Source organism: Dendronephthya gigantea, unplaced genomic scaffold (genome assembly GCF_004324835.1).
Source record: "Dendronephthya gigantea isolate DGI-Jeju-01 unplaced genomic scaffold, DenGig_1.0 000072F, whole genome shotgun sequence".
Lineage (NCBI taxonomy): Eukaryota > Metazoa > Cnidaria > Anthozoa > Malacalcyonacea > Nephtheidae > Dendronephthya > Dendronephthya gigantea.
This window is the reverse complement of record NW_021163082.1, coordinates 1,202,242-1,222,883: the sequence shown is the minus strand read 5'-3', so window position 1 is coordinate 1,222,883 and position 20,642 is coordinate 1,202,242. Positions and strand designations below refer to the sequence as shown.

Below are 20,642 nucleotides of genomic sequence, written 5' to 3'. Positions count from 1 at the left end.
TATATATAATATATATATATTATATATATATATATATATATATATATACACCCATTTGCAAAAACGTTGGCCGCAGATAGATATATAGATAGATACCCGGAATCTAATTAAAATTGCATATGTGGTGTAATATGATTGAAATCCTATGCAAATGTAATCATATGCAATTCTAATTAGACTTCGAGTATCTATCTATCTATCTATCAGCGGCCAACGTTTTTGCAAATGGGTGTATATATTTATATATATGCTATTTACCGAAATTTTCGCGAGAGCAAACGCCGAGGGACGTTTTCGTGACCGAGGGAAATATTTCCCTATATGCATCGACCAAACTTTAAATAATCTATTTACTTTTTTCATTTAATTCTCCCCAAGACCTGAGGGAATTGACGCCAAGTAAGGAAGATTGATCATGACAAGTTCATTTCAAGCGCGAATAAAACGAATACAATTATATTTAAGCAATATTCAAAAATCAAGAGAACAAATTCGTTTTTAAGATGTATAAATTAGTTTATTATAAAGCAGGAAAACGTCAAAAAAGTTCGATATTCACTGTCATCGCTGAGGATTTAAATTTCGCGCGGTCCGTACGGCCTCATACGCGACCGCTCTCGGAGCCAAACAGATTGCAGGAAAACGCAAATTATTATTTCGAACTGCCAAGAAAAAATTATTATTATATCCTATACGGAACGACCAAACCGGTAATTAATCTATTTACTTTTCTCATGCATTTAGTTCTCTCATATTTTATTCTTCCTATATTTTAAACGTGTTGTTGACGCGGAAGATTGTTCAGATACGACTCGGATTAGCAGAATTGACAAAACGTTATAACTGAGCCTTGTTTTATATCAGAAGTTCCATTTCCGGATCACTAATCATATGTTGTTGCCATGCAAGTTTAACTATCACGATCATGATTGATGCTGCATGCAGGTGCAAGCTCTAATTAATGTCAATCTATACAATTATGTCAAAGATACAAATTTCGTTTATACAAAAGCCCAGCCAGTGGTTGAACGCCTGCTTTGCATGAGTTCATGTTTGGATCAAACGTGAATTCCTTTTTTTCAGTAAAATCATTCTAAAAAAGTGCCTTAACACAAGAATTATTTTATTTTCAATGTATTTCATAAAGTCAGAGTACACTGTAAACAATTAACAGTTCTAATTAGGAACCTAAGTCGTCTATTCGACTGTATTTACAGAGAATAGTAATTCTATAATGAACCATGCACTTATTTAAAGGTATTGTTATAATAATCATATATACTTAACTTGAACTACGAAACTTCTTCAAAATATAATTTTGTAATAACGCAATTAACTCAAACCACTAAACTACTTCACGCTATATCTATTTAATTTTATACTCACATGACACAATGGATTCAAATCACTCACGTCGAGTAAAATTAGATCAAATCGTCAATACGGTTCCGTCAGTTAGATTTTCACTTATATACGCTAGCGTAAAGGCCGGTTTACACTCGCCATTTTTTGCTTGCGATAGATATGAACGAGTGAATTAGTTAAGCATGTTCAAATAAGAGCTCGTACACCTCAGAGCATTCGTAACTTATTAATGGTTCACATCTATCAGAAGAAAATCGCAGCAAAAATTGCAAGTGTATAAACGGGCCCATGGAAATTCGACGTCTGATATGCATGGGCTTTATCCCAATAGAAAATACAAATCCTCTACTAAATTCCTTGTCCACAGGTCTTTTTTCAACGAATTTTCGTTTTAACGATTTGAACGAATTCCAACGAAGTTAATGCAAATCCGTAAGAAACTGTTAAACTTAGCTTTGTAAACATTTATCAAGATTTTACAGATGTACTTATACATATAATTTTGAGTAACATGAATTATTCAGTGCGGTTCTATTTACCTAATAATAAAAAATAAAATCGTATGGTGTACTTACAAAATAACTGGCCTCGTTACTTGGAAATTCAAGGGCATACTATTAGACAAACTTGACTGATGCACATGCCTATGAAAGTCGTCTGAACTTGGCCATTCTTTTACGCCGGTTTACACTTTCAATATCTCTTGCGGATTTAAGTGCGATGGTCTTCTTTTGGTAGATATGAATGAGTTATAAGTTTGCAATGCAGTGATGTATAAGAGTTCTTATTTGAACATCCGTAACTCATTTACTCGTTCACATCTTTCAAAAGCAGAAAATCGCAAATAAATTCACAGCAAAAATCGTAGGAGAAATCGTGGTTATTTTCCAAAGCCAGAACGCTTTTCCGAATCTGCCGGTCGTCGTTCAAGTTTGTGAGCGAAGCTCTCGCGGCAGATGGGACATCGAGTGCTGTAAGAATGAAACGAGGGTTCAAGTGTTAATAAATTGTATCCTTTAGGAAAATTGTGGACCAAAATATCGCGTTCTGTTTGGGAACCCACAATAGAAGTGAATTTATAACTATGAAACATGATTTCGTTCAGCTTATCTGGAAAACAAAATGTGTGAAATATAAATATGATATATAATAACTTTGACAATGTCAGTAATGATGACTTAGGCGGGGGAATATTGTCAGTTCGAAATGATTGGTCTTTTCAGATTACCGAATCATTTTTACTGCTTTCAGCGGGGGAGAACTGTGATTGATTGACTGCGAAAACAACAAATTTCTAAATACAAAATCATCAGGCTGGCTACGCCAATTTTCCTGACCAACCCATCGACTACATTCTAATTATTCTGTCGCCTTTAATTAACATTATACCCGATGAGACGAAACCTATTGGCCTGCGCTCGCCTCCAAAACAATGTTTATTTTACCATAAATGCTTTGTAAAGAAGACACAATATAGGACAGCACTCTATATTGATTAAGGGATGTGGTGGGGGAGAAGATGTCTGTAATGCTTTGACTGGCAGTGGCGTACGACAGATGATAATTGGGGGGGGGCATATTCATGTTAACAGATCGGTAAAGCTAGGCAATCAATTTGAAAAGAAATTAATCTTGCACAACATGAATATATTTGAATATGTGCACCGAATTATCGTCCCTCGTCCACCACAGTTGACTGGTTAAACTACAAAGTATACTCACATTCCGCTGCGAATCATTTGTGTTGCACATTCTTTGTGGACCTTATGCGAACAGGGGAGAATTTGACACCCTGTGAAGGCATCCTGGAAGAAAAATATTACATTTTCTACCTTTAACAACGTACGATTCAACTATGCAGGGCACAATGCATTTCCTTTTACCTCCAAACAAATGCAGCATTCATCATGAGCAGATCCTGCACGACATCTGTGATTGTCTCGAAGTTGAACATCCAAACAAACACCACAGACATCGCAATGAAAAGAACGATCACCATGAATTCTGAAACACAACATAGAGTGGAGGAGTATGAGTATTTTCTGAAGGTATTTATTGTATTTCCCACAGGCGCATGATCAAGAATTTTAGCTTGTCTAAAATTTAGGTTAGGGTTTTTTTGCAGTTGTTTCTAAGATAAATGAACGACTTACATTGAGCAGGGCCGTAGTTAAACAGGCTAATAAGGTAGGGGTAGCTGTTCACATAATTATTCATGTTTACATAGGAATAATCGCTTACAAAACCTCTTAAACTTAGCCAATAAACTTAGCGGTATAGAAAAGATATGCTGAAAAGGTACTTTGTCAAACTGAATATCTTCTATGTTCCTTAGAGCTGTAATCCGACAATTATAAGGTCTGAGGATTGGATCAAAGTGCGTGATAATTACTAATACAACTGAACGATTTCATTTTTAACTAAAATATACGTTTGAATTGATCGTTCAGTGCTTCCTATGTGTCCTGTTTCTTGTTTAGTCGCCAAAAATGTTCAGGTAAATATATTAGAATACTTTGGTAACCTTCATATATAAACATTGCAAGGCTTATTAATAATAGCTATGCCCAGGAAAGTACTGAAAAACCCTCAAAGCACTCTGAATGTACATCAGTACAAAGCATACCTACAAATTCCACATTTTTCGCAATGATACGGATGTCGTCTTTCCCAGTTAAATGTTTGCACAAACCACAGTAATAGTTTGCAAAATTAGCTCCACACTCGCAGCAAAATTGACCGAACTAAAACAAAAATGAAAAAAATTTTGAAATTTGGAAATCCGTTTGGGGTGGAACCTTCATTAGAAGAGAATTTGAATTACCTGTTGCACTTTATCACAGTATACGCACTTCAACAACTCTGTGTCGCGCGATTTCAACTTTCGTCTGCCGCATGAGCTTTGGTTGTTATGACAACGATGACATGGCCAGAATTTGTCACAACATTCAAATTTTACGTAGCAATGTCTTTTGTAATGGCTGCATAACCAATTATCGTCCTGTAACATTACATTATTCCGAGAAGTGCCAGAGGACTGGACATTTAGGGCTGAATTGGGACGTTGGAATTTCGAAAGTTTTGAGCCATGATCCCTTACAGGTAATGCTGTACGTCTTGTTTCGTTGGTTTCCAAATAATTTGTTCTTCTCATAGAACTACTTGTTGCTGTTCTGCTCTCGCCTGTTTTTGAAGTAAACATTCAAATTTCAAAATATCAGAACGTGTAACCATGTAACCATGCATATACCATTACTACGGATTATATACGGATTATATTGCATGCATTTCCGCATGTTCAGAGTGTCGACACCTATAAGATATATCACAGCATCAAATCAAACTCTTTTGCAAAAGGTCTAACTTTGTACAAATAAAAGCATACTTACTTGAAACAGAACCATCCGCAACCTCCGCATCAGTCACTCTAGCTGGGGGACCTGAGCCAGGCGCAGGAAGATTTTTTTTCACCATTTTTTAATGTTTGACTCTCATCAGGAAATCTCGCAAGAAGCGAGCTTGTATTCGAGAAATTTCCTGTAGCTGCTTGATGTGTTATAGGGCGTCTTGACTCATTTCCGCTTTCTGATCCTGTTGATGTTCGCACATTTCCCTCGCCACTTGTACTAGGATTAAGAATAGAACTCAAGAGATTTTGGTAGCGTGAATGCGCAGTATTCTGTTGGGCTTGTGATCTATTCACGTCGAGTTTCTTAGAGGCTGTAATTTCACGAAATAAACTATAATCACCAAGAAGAAACGCATCGATAACACACACGAGATCAATTCTCAAAATGGATTCAAAGAAATCACGAAGTTGACTTAAATCTGATGCATGGATGAATCCTTTTTGATCAAGTTGGATGAGAATATGAGTAGCATTTGGAGAGTTAACAATTGAGAATCTCTCAGCAGCCCAAACTTTCAGCTTAACAAAATCAGATGAAAGAAGATTTTGGGCCAGGGATAATAACAAGAACATGTAATTGTTGTACAAACTTGCTGCCACTGATGTTGGAGGTATGTGTTTCAGGCTGATGTGTTCGGGAGCATTCGAATAATCCTGTTGGATTGAGTATGGCAAGGTTTCGTAGCTCTGCTCGATCAAACTATCATCATTATTTCCATCGCTTTCTGTTGGTGCCATGGCACTAGCCGGATTGGCGCCTTCTCCAGATTCATTTAATTCCTCTCCGCTGCTTGTCTTCTCTTTCGATGAACTCTGCATTGTTAGCATATCCTTCTCGACACAACTCACGTTGGTTCCCGTCAAAGAACTCAGGTCTACATGAGATTCGTCTTCCCCTTTTTCTCCCGGCACAACTTCTTTTTTCCCACCATTTCTTTGCAACTGTTGATCAGTTGTTTGGACAAGCTTTCCACCAGAAGCAATTGCACAGGAGAGGAATGGATTCATTTGGGAACAATCCTCACTTGTAGATGCTGCTTGATGGCCTGTCTTTTTGCCCTCCCTAGCTGTGCCTGGCTCGTTCGCGGCAGATGGTTTAGCTTCTGGTAAAGTAGAAAGACTCGTCTGTTGGAAGAGCTCAGATTTTCTTTCTTCCTTTTCTCTCGTTTTCTTGCGAAAGCCACATTCGCCGAACTCTAATAAAAGTTCTTCATGCTCAATTTTCAATGATCTTATTTTTTCTTTCAGAATATTATTTTCTTCCATCAACTCCTTTGTTGATATCGACGCCTTTTCTTTCAATGTTTCCTCACTTGAACACTCACTGTTCATTCCACTGTCGATTGCGTCTTCTTTGTGCTTTGCATCAGTGGTGAAATATAAAGCTTCACCATTCATACTAGAACCTGCATTGAGCTTGTGCTCGTGGCTCTTGTTGTATTTATCCTTCTTACTTATTTTTGAATTCTCCGCCAGGGTTGATATGATTTTTCGGGGTTGTTTTAATTCAGCAGAGCTGAACTTTAGTTCATCGTTTTCTTTATTATTTTGCATGCCAGTAATACTAACTTTTTCATTATTTCTCCCAATTTCATTCATATTTGTGTTCCTAAAATTCTCGTCGTTGTCACGATTTAATGCATGATGAATTTTGTTTCCATCAGGTGAAATACTACGTGGTTGAGATTCAACTCTCAAATCATATTCCATATTTCCATTCGTCCAATTCGCAATTTTTTTCTCCGAATTACAACCTTTCTTGTCTTTATATTCCAAGCTATCAGAATGCTTTTTAATAAAAAAGGTACGAAAGATGTCTACGAACTCATGTATTTTATCTGACGAATGTTGTTCCGTTTCAAGACCTTCTTTTCGACGATCGAGTGAAAGTTTCAGGCGTTTAGCAGTTTTCTCACCAGGTCGTTGTATATAATTCCCAAACAAATCTAGTGATTTGACAGCTTCTGAGAACAACGCTTTCGTCTCGGAGATAGAATGAAGTAATTCAGTTTTTGACTCTCTAACGGTAACATTTTGTGGCTCCGCATCTTTCATGCCCTGCTTTTTGCTGCCAGCATTCAAGTCTGGAAAATCACTTTCAAAATCGATAAATTCACGCAATGTAAGTATAAAAACATCTCGAAGACAAACTACAAAACTCCAAGAAGACATTTTGTTTGGTGAAGCGATGAACGGTGCTGGCTTGTTATAACCGCTATCCAACGGCTTCCGATAAGGAATATCTGATGGAAATAAGTTGCAAGATTTTATGTCCAGGATAATTATATTATTTAAAAGGAATTTATTGATGAATTTTCCACTTTATTATATTCATTTTGATATCAATGGAGTTTCTTGCAATCTGATTGGTTAAAAATAGTGTGGTTAATTCCGAAATCGCACTTGACAAAAATAGATGAAAATTACTCACATTTTACAACCGTTTACGGTTCTTTCCGCCAATAAATCGTTTTGAATTTGTCTAATTTTTTGTATGATTTCAAAATGAATGTAAGAAAGTGGAAATTGCACTTCGTGTTGTGCAATTTTGGTGTGAAATCAAACTTGTGATTACAAATTTGTAATCACGCGTGAAAAACAAAACGAAGAAAAACTTTAGCTGTTCCGCGCACCTGACATAACTTTAGCTGTTCCGCGCACGTGACATAACTTTAGCTGTTCCGCGCACGTGACATAACTTTAGCTGTTCCGCGCACTTGACATAACTCTAGCTGTTCCGCGCACGTGACATAACTTCAGCTGTTCCGCGCACTGTTCCGAGCACGTGAGATAACTTTAGCTTTTCCGCGCACGTCACATAACTTTAGCTGTTCCGCGCACGTGACATAACTTTAGCTGTTCCGCGCACGTGACATAACTTTAGCTTTCCGCGCACGTGACATAACATTAGCTTTTCCGCACACGTGACATAACTTTAGCTTTCCGCGCACGTGACATAACTTTAGCTTCTCCGCGCACGTGACATAACTTTAGCTGTTCCGCGCAAGTGACATAACTTTAGCTGTTCCGCCCATGTGACATAACTTTGGCTGTTCCGCGCACGTGACATAAATTTAGCTGTTCCGCGCACGTGACATAACTTTAGCTGTTCCGCGCACGTGACATAACTTTAGCTGTTCCGCGCACGTGACATGCGGGAAAGGCTCAAAAGGTTAAAAATGGAAAGAATGAAAGCAAAACGAAAGATAACATTATAGTTGTGCGCGTCGTGTTCTGCGAGCGAAAAGTCAGCACTGTCTCGGGAAAATATTTCGGTGAATTTCCCGATCGGAGGATCTATAAATAGCTACAGTGGGGCTCGGAAGATTGAGTTAGGTCGATATGATTTTTGTTGCATTGATATAACAATATTGATTAAGGACAGCCACTGGTTTTCCTTATACTTTCTTTTCATCTTCCTTTGAAGCGGTAGCTCTTGGATCTCCCAGATTTGATTTCGATTATCTGGCCTCTCTGATTATTATTATTAATTATTAAAAATTTTATTTACAGACACTAGCCCCGTCAGTTACCACTGATTTCCACGGAGGGCGTCTACTTAATTACATTATGAGCGTCTACTTAATTACACTATACAAATATAAACTATATATATATAATATGCAGAATTAACTACTTGAATTTATGAGCCTCTTGAAACAATGAATCGATTGAGCAGACTTAGCTTCACGCGAAAGACTATTCCATAATACAGCTCCTCTATATTTAAAACTTCTTTTGAGAAACTCTTTCTTAGGTCTCGGGATTGATAGATCAGTATCGTAATGTCTCAGGTTATAACCATTTTCAATTACACTACGCTCAGAAAAGGATTTGCGAAGGCACGGAGCAGTACCGTTATTTAGGATATTATAAACGAGAACTGCTTTGTTAGTTTTATTTAGTTTCGAGATTTTTCCATCTAAGCTGCTCCAGGAGTTCAGAGGAGCTTGTATTGTAGTCTGCCCCCGTTAACACCCGAGCAGCCCTATTTTGAAATTTTTGCAACTTTTCTTTCAATAATAGACCGCAATTGTCCCAAAGAGGGGAACAATAGTCAAAGTATGGTTGAATTAAAGCTTTGTAAATGGTGTGCATGGTTTCTTCAGGAACAAAGGGTTTAACTCGTCTCATTACACCTATTCCCGCGCCTACCTTTCTGCTTATTGCATTTATATGGGCTTCCCAATTAAGTTGTTCATCAATCTCGACGCCCAAACATTTAAAAGATCTATAACGGGTTACTGGTACATTTCCAAAGATCACTGACTTATTTCCTAGTTTATTTTGAATGTTATACGAAGAGCCTACAAACAAAAGTTTAGTTTTGGTAGTATGATCTTGCAATTTATTATCACTAAGCCATTTACTGATATTTTTTAAATCAGAATTCAACATATCTACTAATTTATCAAAGTTATCCGACGACGCAAAGATTTGAGTGTCGTCTGCATATATTCCAGGGGTAGTAGATTTTAGATTTTCCAGTTTGCTAACCTATTTTGCCAACTTTGGTCCACAAAACGAATCCTAGTACTTCGAGCTATTTTAGTATATCAATATTAAAATAAAGTTAATGAGGAAACGTTCATATAAAGGTGTGTCTTCGGCTTTGGCAAAAAACATATGTTTGCGGGCGGCATGTCAGACATGCGTCAAACCGGCGCTCCAATGCATTAGTAGATCCAATATTGCATCACACGCGAACATCATTTGACCTGCTCAATCCAACCAATTAAACTCCTTTTCCATTTGGCGCGTAAAAACAACCAATAACATTTCAGAGGGTCACGCATAAGCAGCATGCACAAGCTCAATCTTCTCACTTGGGAAATCGCTTTGCTCAAAGACACAGTTCGCAAAATTAAAAGGTATTATTTACGTCAAATCGAAAAAAAAATAAATAAAATTTTTATCAAGCCTCGAGCCGCACGTAGTTGAGCAACACAACGCCAACTACATCAGCCACCGAGCGAGATCAGTTTAACGGCTCTTCGAGAACTTTGCGCCGAACAAGGTTTACCTAATAACGGCGGCTGATTCACCGACTACAGCGTCACACTTCCTCGAGCTCTCCTGAGTCAGAGTTGGTCCCTGCAACTTCCCCGGATAATTCTTGACAGACAGCGACAGCGAACGCTTTCAACGACGCTCAGTTAGCGCAAATTCAGGCCATCCTCGACAAATCGGCTGAACAGATCGCGACAACCGCTGCTAAAGCTGCTGTGGCATCCATGCAGAACTCTGGTCCCGTCACCCACAGCGTAGATGAGGCCATCGTTGATGACGCTCCTGCGCAATCCGTAGCCGCAAATTTTTGTAAACTCGGTTGTTCCTACCGCGACGTCACCTCAAGTGCCATACAGCCACGGATTCCACGATGTTCCCGCAGCATACGTGAGACAAATTTGTTATAATTTTCTGTTCTAAATGCCGACCACTGCTCCGAGCAGAGGTGAAGTCTATCTGTTTATTACTTTGAATGTGTCTAGGCTTATGTACAGTAATTTGCATACATTAAGATTCTAACTAATACAACCATTCATGCGTAATATCGCACAACATCTTTCTCCACCTTTTTTTAGTAATCACCAAACTTCTATTAGTTATATACGGTGGCAATGTTTCTTTGATCCTAATAAATGTTTTTTTGTTTGTTTTTTTTCTCTTTTTTCAAAACAATTAATTACGTGAGTTAAATATTTGTACAGTTCTACCGATAGATATAATTATAAATAGTTCTCTAATACTCAGCTACACAGTCCACTCTCCAAATCGTTCTGGTTTCTTAATTTGTCGACCGGATCTCGTACTTAAGGTAATTTGTTCACGGTTTGTCTCTTCTACATCACTTTCATTGGAATCATATAACTCGTATCGTTTCGGTTGCTTAACACTGTCACTTTTCTTCGTGGGTGGAATTACAGCTTTGTTAACGACTTTAATATGTGATTTGTCTCTCTTATATATTCTTCCATTTCCAAACAACACGGTAGCAGAATATTCAGTTAATTCAATCACAACCCCTACTTCGGGTCTTAATCGATCAGTTCTTTTGTCTTTCATCAATACTCGATCACCCACTCTAATGTGTGATTTCTTGACGTTCTTTTTTCTGTCATAATATATCTTCGCTTTCTCTTTGTGTCGTTTATCACGATTTCTTATAACTTCATCTTTCACTCTTCTCTTCATCGTCGGGAAAATGTTCAAGTTCATCTTTCTTCCAAACATCAGCTCATACGGGCTTTTTGACGTGGAAAGATGAGGTGTGGCTCTATAGGCTTCCAACATTCCGTTTATCTTCCCTTTGTAGTCAGTGTTCTCTTTCTTAGCAATACGAATGGCTTTGTTGAGATTTTGCATGAATCGTTCACATTCACCGTTCGCTTGTGGATGTCTCGGTGTGATTCTTCGATGATAAAAACCTTTCTTCTCTGCATATTCGTAAAATTGGTGACCCTGAAATGGTGGCCGTTGTCTGTCTTTACTGTGTGCACTTTTCCGAAGGTGGCAAAGATCGAATCCAAAACTGGCTTAACGTTCACAAACGATGTTGAGTTGCAGTATCCAACGATCGGATATCGGCTGTAAAGATCGTATGCCACTAGAATGTATTTTCTATCTTTCAACGGACCCTTAAAATCAATGGATATCGTATGCCAAACATGAGGTGGTAGTGGTGTTGGTCGTAGAAGTTCATCATGCGTTCGGTCAAAGGTTATTTGGCAACTTAAGCAGCTTTTGATGGCATCTTTCGCAAGCTTCGTCATCCCGGGAAACCAGATTCTTTCCCGCAAAAGGTCTACTGTACGCTTCTCGCACCGAATGCCCAATCTTGTGTGCTTCATCTATAAAAGCACTGTGCATAACGAATGGTGGGACCAGAAGATCTTTGTAGATACAAGTCCTTTCACAACGATAGCTCTGGTGCGACTCCGTAAAACTTCGATATTTTCGGGTTGCTCTTTTGTGATTTCCACAAACCATTCTCCACTTTTCTCCTAAGTGTCTGGTAGTCCTTATCTCCATACGCTCTTTCCATTATAACACGATCACTCTCCGAGTTTGGTTCAAATAACAGCGCAGTTATTCCTTCCTCAAACGATTCATTCGGTGTTTGCTCAATCAGTTCGTCCTTTGTGATATGACGAGAACCGTAATCTGCGATGTTGTTTTTTCCTTTATTGTAGACCACAGTGTATTCCAATCCCTGGATTGCCAAAATCTGCCTTTCGATTCTTATCGGTGCTCTTGATTTAGGATTGTTAAATAGATGTTCTAATGGTTTGCAGTCTGTGAGTATCTCAAATCTTGGAGCTCCCACAAGATATTGATAGAATGCATAGCTACAAGCCCACTTAATAGCAAGAGCTTCTAACTCCGTCTGGCCATATCGCGTTTCGATATCGGTCAGAGTTCTGTTCGCAACGTGGCACATTCTCCACACTCCCATGTCATCTTGTTGTGTCAATATTGCACACAGCCCGCCTGGAACATTACTGGTCGCTTCAATCTTCTTTCCGGCATCGACATGTACTCGAATAGGTTGATTGGGTACGAAATATGCGAGTGTTGTTTCTTCCTCTAAACTTTCCTTCAGGTGATGAAAAGCGTCTTTCTCTTCCTGTCCCCATCGGAATTGGGCTTTGTCTTTGGTTAGAGCCCTCAACGGTGCCGCAATCTGGGAAAAACTCGGTATAAACCTCGACATATACCCGACCATTTGAAGGAAACTTCTGATTCCCTCCTTCGAAGTAGGCTCACCACATTCTTTTAGAGCTTTCACTTTCTCTCGAGACGGTTTCAGGCCATTCTCTGTGAATCTATGGCCATAAAACTCAATTTCGTGTTTACCAAATTCGCACTTCTTTCTATTAATGGTAAGACCATGCGACTGCAGTGTTGATAGGACTTTGTTCAAATTGCTGTTGTGATCTTTCCAATCTCGACTGCCTATAAGACAGTCATCTCGATTGTTCTTCGTTCGAGGTATACCAGCTAGGATTTCACACATCCGCCGATCAAATTCGTCCTGACTCGTGACCCAACCTTGCGCAAGGGTATTATGTTTAAGGTTTCCCATGGTGTTGTGACAACCAGATACTTCTTGCTCTCTTTGTCTATGGCGAACTGATGATAACCGTTGTTCATATCGATCTTCGAAAATACTTTACACCCCGCGAAAGTCATGGCAAGATCTTCCGTCCTTATGCCAGGGACTGTTCTTTATTAGCCAACCTGAAATCGGCCGTAATTCTGACATCAGCGTCAGGTCCACTTGATTTAGGAGTTATCACTAAGGGACTTGCATAGAAAATTGGTTCGCCAGGTTCTGTCCAGCTCATAATGCCCTCTTTCACAAAATACTCCAGCTTATTCTTCATTTTCTCTCTCAGGTGGTGTGGTATCACTCTTGGTGATTGAAGAACTGGCTCTGCTTCGGGTTTCATGTATATATGTGTCAAGATCGGTTCACCGTTGTGAGGGTCTTTAATTAAATCTTCCAATCCCTTCGAACAACCTTTTATGGGCACACACAATCTTCTCCATTTCCGCAATTCCTTTCTTTTCGCCTGAGTCATTCCCGATTTTCTCGACTTTCTTTACACTTTGGTCTGCGAACTCACCATCAGCGCTATACTGCAACATTCCAAGTTCGAGCAACGTCTTCTCGGAAAGTAATGGGTGACTATGAATCCCATTTTCTGTCACGTATATGCATGTCTTTGATTAGGTTTTTTACTGTCTTATTTGATAGCGTAGAGCATTTCAGGACGCAGATTATTCCGAGCTTAGCCCCACCTAAGGCTCGAATAGCTTCTTTCGGGACAGATATTAACTTTTCGACATCTGGGTGTTGTTTATATATCTTTTGAAGGTCGTCCTTCGATATCAGGTCTACGTCCGCACCTGTATCTGGATCAATGTTAAGTTTAACTCCGCAAACGTTTACTGGCAAAAGAATGTTGCTAGCATCCTTTTCAGCGTTCACTTTCCTGACATTTAATCTGAGACGAGCTCCTTGAATATCAATGTCTGCATCAGAATCAGATGAATCATCTTTTGTGATAGATCTTTGAAACTTCCCTGATATTTGGGTATCTTTCGGTCTTGTACGGCAACATGAACTGAAATGATTCAATTTTCCACAGGAATTACATTTCTTGCCAATAGCTGGACAAGTCTCATGTGATACATCATATCCACATGGGAGGCATTTTTGTTGATTTTCTGCGTCTGTTGGTTTCGTGAATCTTGTGTTCTTTGATGTTGGGTTCTCAATATTTTTGAACGAATACATCTTCTGTTTTGATGCTCTTCCACGTGGTTTTCCTGCGTGTGTGGCTCGAACAAATTCGAACGATTCTTCCTTTATTTCTGATTTCATGTCGTCTGTTTGAGCTTTGATGTCTTGCTTCATCGTAGCATGCTTCATAAATGTTTTTAAGTCCCGATCTTTTGCTAGGGCTTCGTCCTGTAACTTCTCGTCGTAGCATGTCGAAAGCAGTCGATCCAGTATCATTTCATCGTCATAGCCGTGGAATTCACAATCCTTAGCCAAGCGTCGTAGTTCGATTTCAAATTGTGATATAGTTTGACCCGCTTCTATTCTCGCTTTATTGAATCGAAAACGAGCATGGAGGCGAGATTTCTTAGGTATATATATCCTCTCGATTTTTTCAATCAGATCTATGTATTCGTCTACATCTCTACCGTCTGTCTCAGGAGAGTTCTCATCTATAGACAAAATGTGCTCACCACCGTGAACTAATAAACACATTTGCTTGTCTTTCGGGTCTTTAATTTCAAAATATTCCATTTGTAACTCGATTTTTCTTCCACGATTTCCATTTCGACGAAGTTTCAAGTATATCATCTGTCGGCAAGAATTCTTCGACTTTAAGGGCTTTCTTCACTGGTTTGGGAGGCATCCTCGTCGCCAATGTTATAATTTTCTGTTCTAAATTCCGACCACTGCTCCGAGCAGAGGTGAAGTCTATCTGTTTATTACTTTGAATGTGCATGTCTAGACTTATGTACAGTAATTTGCATACATTAAGATTCTAACTAATACAACCATTCATGCGTAATATCGCACAACAAAATTCAATCGGGTGAGTTTTTTGACTTAGCTAAGCTTCTCCCAAAAAACTTCTCTAATGGCTCTAACGACGAGCCTATTACCTTGACGCTTGAGAACGCGGTAATTAAGGTTAAAAGGTCGTCTCAGTCCGTCGCAAAAATCACCGATATTGAACAGTGGACTACAGCTTTCACGATCTACATGAGTGTCTTGACACATTCGTTCCCGGGACGGCCCCAGGAATTGCTGCAATACATGAGTCTAATCCGCCACGCATCTCGTACTCATCGCGGCCTGGGATGGTGTATTTACGACCATAAGTTTCGCCGAAAAGTTTCCCTCAACGCATGCATCAATTGGTCAATTATCGATCAACAGCTGTGGTTGATGATATTCACTGTTTCTTCCGATGTACTTAGAAGGGAATACCCTCTATTTCACAACGGACCCCAAAAGCAGTTTTCCTCAGGGGGCGAACGAGGTCTCTGCATCGAATATAATAGGCGATCTGGATGTTCCCATCAGCCGTGCCGATACCACCACGCATGTAGCAAATGCCGAGGCCCACATACAGCATACTCTTGTCCGACCAACTAAGCCCAGCCCGCCGATGATTCTGAAGCCCAACGCATCTCCAAGCGTCACCACACTGACCACAGACCTGCCAAGTCAAAGCACTAACCTAGTTCCGACACCATCAATGTAAATACTTTAGAAAAAGCCCTTACGGGTCATCCAGACCCTAATTTTGTGTCACATTTATGCCAAAACCTTAGATACAGCGCGCGCATTGGCTTCATGGGCAGCGCACGGCACGCTTTTCCAAAAATCTACCGACGGCGCATGCGGACCCTGCAATTGTTTCATCCAATTTAGCTAAAGAGATTTCGCTAGGCCGCGTGGCTGGTCCCTTTAACGAGCCCCCATTTCCAAATTTTCAAGTTTCTCCTATCGGGTTAGTCCCTAAAAAGCATTCGGAAAAGTTCCGCACTATATTTCATCTTTCATTTCCGAAATCGGGTATGACCAGCATAAATTCTTCTATCTCACAAGACGACTTTAGTCTTCAGTACGTTACTATCGACGATGCGATCAAGGGAATGATGCGTTTTGGGCAATGTTGCTTTCTTGCAAAAACCGATATCGAATCTGCTTTTCGGCTTATACCTATACATACTTGGGACCAAATGGTTCCAGGGTACATGGCATGCTCACCAATAACTAGGAGTTCCCGGTATAAGCATTGCATGGCAAGAACTTTTTGCTATCGTCGTTGCATGTCAAATTTGGGGGCCCCTACTGCGCGATCAACGCATTAAATTTAGATGCGATAATGAGGCAGTCGTCAACATGATTAACACCAAACGTTCCAAAATCCCTCGGGTCATGGATCTGCTTCGTCACTTAACTCTTCTTACCCTGCGATATAATATGTACATTCGGGCAACGCACATTTGTGGAAAACGGAACGAAATAATATTTCTCGTTTTTCAGCTTCAGCGATTCCGTCAACTGGCCCGCAAGCGGATATCAACCCATGTTTGGTCCCCGAATATGCTGGCAATTTTTAAAGGATGATATTCAACGCTATATAAATCTTTCCGTTGCAACAACACTAAGCAGACCTACAGCGCAGGCGAAAAAAGTTTAAGCACTTTGTAAATTGGTTTAGGCGACAAAGATCGACATTGTCTCCCTGCCAATGAATCCCTTTTGACAGAATACGTTGCATATTTGGCCAGAACTATCAAGTACACATCGATCAAACATATTTGGCGGCCGTCCGCCACTTGTTCGCCACGGTCATACTCTGAATTTGCAAAAAATGGTGCGGCTGCAACTAGTACTACGGGGTATAAAGCGATGACAGGGGGATAAAGTTCGAGTTCGCTTACCGATCACCATTCATCACTTAGAACTCTTCCGCACGTTGCTTGCTGTCCCTAACACTACAAACTATGATTCCGTTATGATCTGGGCAGCTATGACTCTGGCATTTTTTGGCTTTCTCCGCTTGGGGGAGCTAACAACAAATTCGAAATTTAACTCCAGTATACACCTCACGAAAGATAATATCGCATTTCCCAAAGGTACAGCAATGGCCCAGCCTGATTATATCACAGTTCACCTTAAAGAATCCAAAACAGACCCCTTTCGCGTAGGTCACACGATAACCGTTGGGGCCACAGGGACCGCGCTTTGCCCCGTTTCGGCCATGAAGCACTATTTAGTACGGCGACCAAAAACCACCGGCCCTCTCTTTATTCATGCATCAGGCAAACCGCCCACGAAAAAACGTTAACCGCCCAGACTCGAACGTTGTTACAGAAAGTTGGTCTCAACGCCACGGAATATGCTGGTCAAAACGTTAGGACGCTGGTCTTCTGATGGTTTTGAACGTTACATTCAAACACCTACCTCAATGCTCTCAAGCGTATCAGCCACACTGGCCAATATTTCAAAATATTGATTTCCTATTTTAGGCGGAGGGCTCCTTCGTCTATGGGGATACACATTCTGTGTTTGTGGAAGGAAGCGCTCCTGATTGTCACGTTCAAGCCCATAGACTCAGCATTGAGTTATTGTAATCATAGATCAGTCGAATCGTTTACTGTCCAACTAGCGTGTGCGGTTGGTCACGTTGATGTCTTAGAGGCTAGCTACCTCTTTCATGGTATGTAGCGTGTGTGCATACATGACATCATGCGCTGGTGCGCAGTTGCAGAGTCCTAATGGGGAGAATATAAACCCCAGAACAACGATTTAAACGCCATTTAAGAACGAGTCTTTGGGATGAAAGAATGACCCAAAGAATTACATTCTATAGGAGTGCTTCCCCAAAACCCTTCTCCCACAAAAAACGCGTGTGTATGTGTATTGTTTTGTGCAGAAAAGCCGCTTGCTGGTAATCATTAGAACGGCTTCGATCATTAAAGCCATTTTAGTATATCAATATTAAAATAAAGTTAATGAGGAAACGTTCATATCCAGGTGTGTCTTCGGCTTTGGCAAAAAACATATGTTTGCGGGTGGCATGTCAGACATGCGTCAAACCGGCGCTCCAATGCATTAGTAGATCCAATATTGCATGACACGCGAACATCATTTGACCTGCTCAATCCAACCAATTAAACTCCTTTTCCATTTGGCGCGTAAAAACAACCAATAACATTTCAGAGGGTCGCGCATAAGCAGCATGCACAAGCTCAATCTTCTCACTTGGGAAATCGCTTTGCTCAAAGACACAGTTCGCAAAATTAAAAGGCATTATTTACGTCAAATCGAAAAAAAAAAAAAATAAATTTTTCCCACCCTCCCACCACTCAAACATAACAGGGGCATTTGCCACGTAACGTCTGTTGGCGGTTACTATACCTGTCTATCGACTATTGCCTCAGTACAGTTTATCAGGCTACAGATCTCATAACATACTTAAGACTAACGTCATTCAACTTAACTTTCCTTCGTGCTGTGTTGGCTGACATATCGCTTATAGTATAGACAGTCTACAACCATTATCTGTAATCTATAGAGACGAGTTAATAACGCAGCGATATAGTGAGTCCTTCACTTATATAGTCTAAAATTAATATATGTCATAACGTTGCTTTAGTGATCGTATAAATAAAAATAAATGTTCGGGCTTGGGAGGAAGGGCTCCTGATTGTCACGTTCAAGCCCATAGACTCAGCATTAAGTTATTGTAATCATAGATCAGTCGAATCGTTTACTGTCCAACTAGCGTGTGCGGTTGGTCAGGTTGATGTCTTAGAGGCTAGCTACCTCTTTCATGGTATGTAGCGCGTGCGCATACATGACATCATGCGCTGGTGCTCAGTTGCAGAGTCCTAATGGGGAGAATATAAACCCCAGGACAACGATTTAAACGCCATTTAAGAACGAGTCTTTGGGATGAAAGAATGACCACAAAGAATTACATCCCATAGGAGTGCTTCCCTCAAACCCCTTCTCCCACAAAAAACGCGTGTGTATGTGTATTGTTTTGCGCAGAAAACCCGATTGCTGGTAATCATTAGAACGGCTTCGATCATTAGCATTTCATGCACAACTTAAATACCATGCGAATTAACGAAAAAAACATAGGAGAGCCATTACCGTCGTATAACGCGCAAGTTCAGATCAACATATCTAATTTCCCACTCACAAGTTGTTATTGTAAATTATAAAAAAAGTATCGACTGGACTCCCACTGACTTTTGCCCCCACTGGCACTGTATATTGTACAAAAGTTAGAATTTGTGGCTTTCACGTATCGTTTCAATAGTGATTTGAGTGCAGGGGGTCAACCTTAATTGATATGAAATTGTGTATATTTTCTACGAAGGGCAAAGCCAACACATACAGTGTACAATTAACTCGCTCCAATTTACTGTGTGAAGTATGAGGTCATATGAAACCCAAGAATAGTACATAAAATATACCTTTGCACGTATTTTGACTTTTTGTATTTTCTGAACGGCTCATTTTCTAACCAGAATCAACTATTTCCTGATTTCAATTAATCATATTAACCGCGGTGGATAAATCCCGTTTAGCTTAAGCGGTGGTTAAGTTCAAAATAGAAAGCAAGTCTATCGTTTTATATTCAAGAAGCAAACTAAATGTTTTTAACCCTAATACGAAGATACTGTTTACAACTACATATTCAGTGCATAACATTCAAGTTGACTCACTCAAGAGAGCTGTAAGAGTGTTATTTAATTTTGACGTATCCTGGTGAATATTTGATTGGTTTTTGTAAAGTATATATGCTAGTCGATGGCAAATGTACCAAAGCAGTACAGTTAATGATATTTAAGTAATACGTGTAGTAATAACACGAAAGATCGAATGGGAGTACATGAAGGCCGAGGCCTTATATTAAATGCCAATGTTAACTACCGCATTAACCTTTGATAATTATAAAAGAAAAACGTTACCTTGTGAATCACAAATACGAAGGTACTATTTCGTATCAAAAACCTTGAATATCGACGTCGAACGACGTTGCGTGGTGCCTGTTTTGCCTTAATCGCGTCTTTGCACCTGAAATGATAGGTTGTAATAATAATATAAAAACACGTAAAGATAAACACGGTAAGGGTTGTAACTCCCAAATTCTTCTAAGAGCTACGCTGCTTTGTGTGTGCCGTTAACGCCACAAATTGAACTCCACTAAATTCGCTAACCACGATGATAGGATAACACGTGCGCGGATAATGGTTATAAAATGTATCTTTAATGATAAAGTTTATAATACTGTGCGGTTGAAGGTATATGGTAACTGATCAATCCGGTAACGGAATATTGAATAGAGTGATCGCGGAATAGAATATAGTGGGTAACGTTCGAACTAAAAATACAAGAATTAAACCGCACTAAGTCATGCAATCTAGGCAAATTAAATACTATAACAGGCATGCACTAAATACGAATAAGTCAACTAACGTAGCTACATATGTTTACAAACTATATAATAACACAAAGATAGAGTCTTACTTTAGTTGGCGCACACACCAAACTGCTGATGAATACCGTCGATAGAGTTCGAACATAAACGTAAATAACCAATTGTAGAGTAGAGTGACCATACTCTAGTTGACAGTGATATACAATGAAACATTAAACTATGTGCAGCTGCGCGTGTAGTCGCAGGAAGTAACAAAACGGAAATTAACGACATACGATAACAATAACAAAGTTAGGGTTTCAAACCAACATACCGGCCCCTTAAAGGCGGTACTACGAGCCTTTACAATACCGTTTTTTTAAATGGTTTGA

The 20,642-nt window shown here is 39.7% G+C and overlaps 1 pseudogene; it reads right to left on the bottom strand.

Moving 5' to 3' along the window:
• Positions 1-2,243: 2,243 nt before the first annotated feature.
• On the bottom strand, positions 2,244-6,380 carry LOC114531466 (annotated as a pseudogene).
• Positions 6,381-20,642: the final 14,262 nt, after the last annotated feature.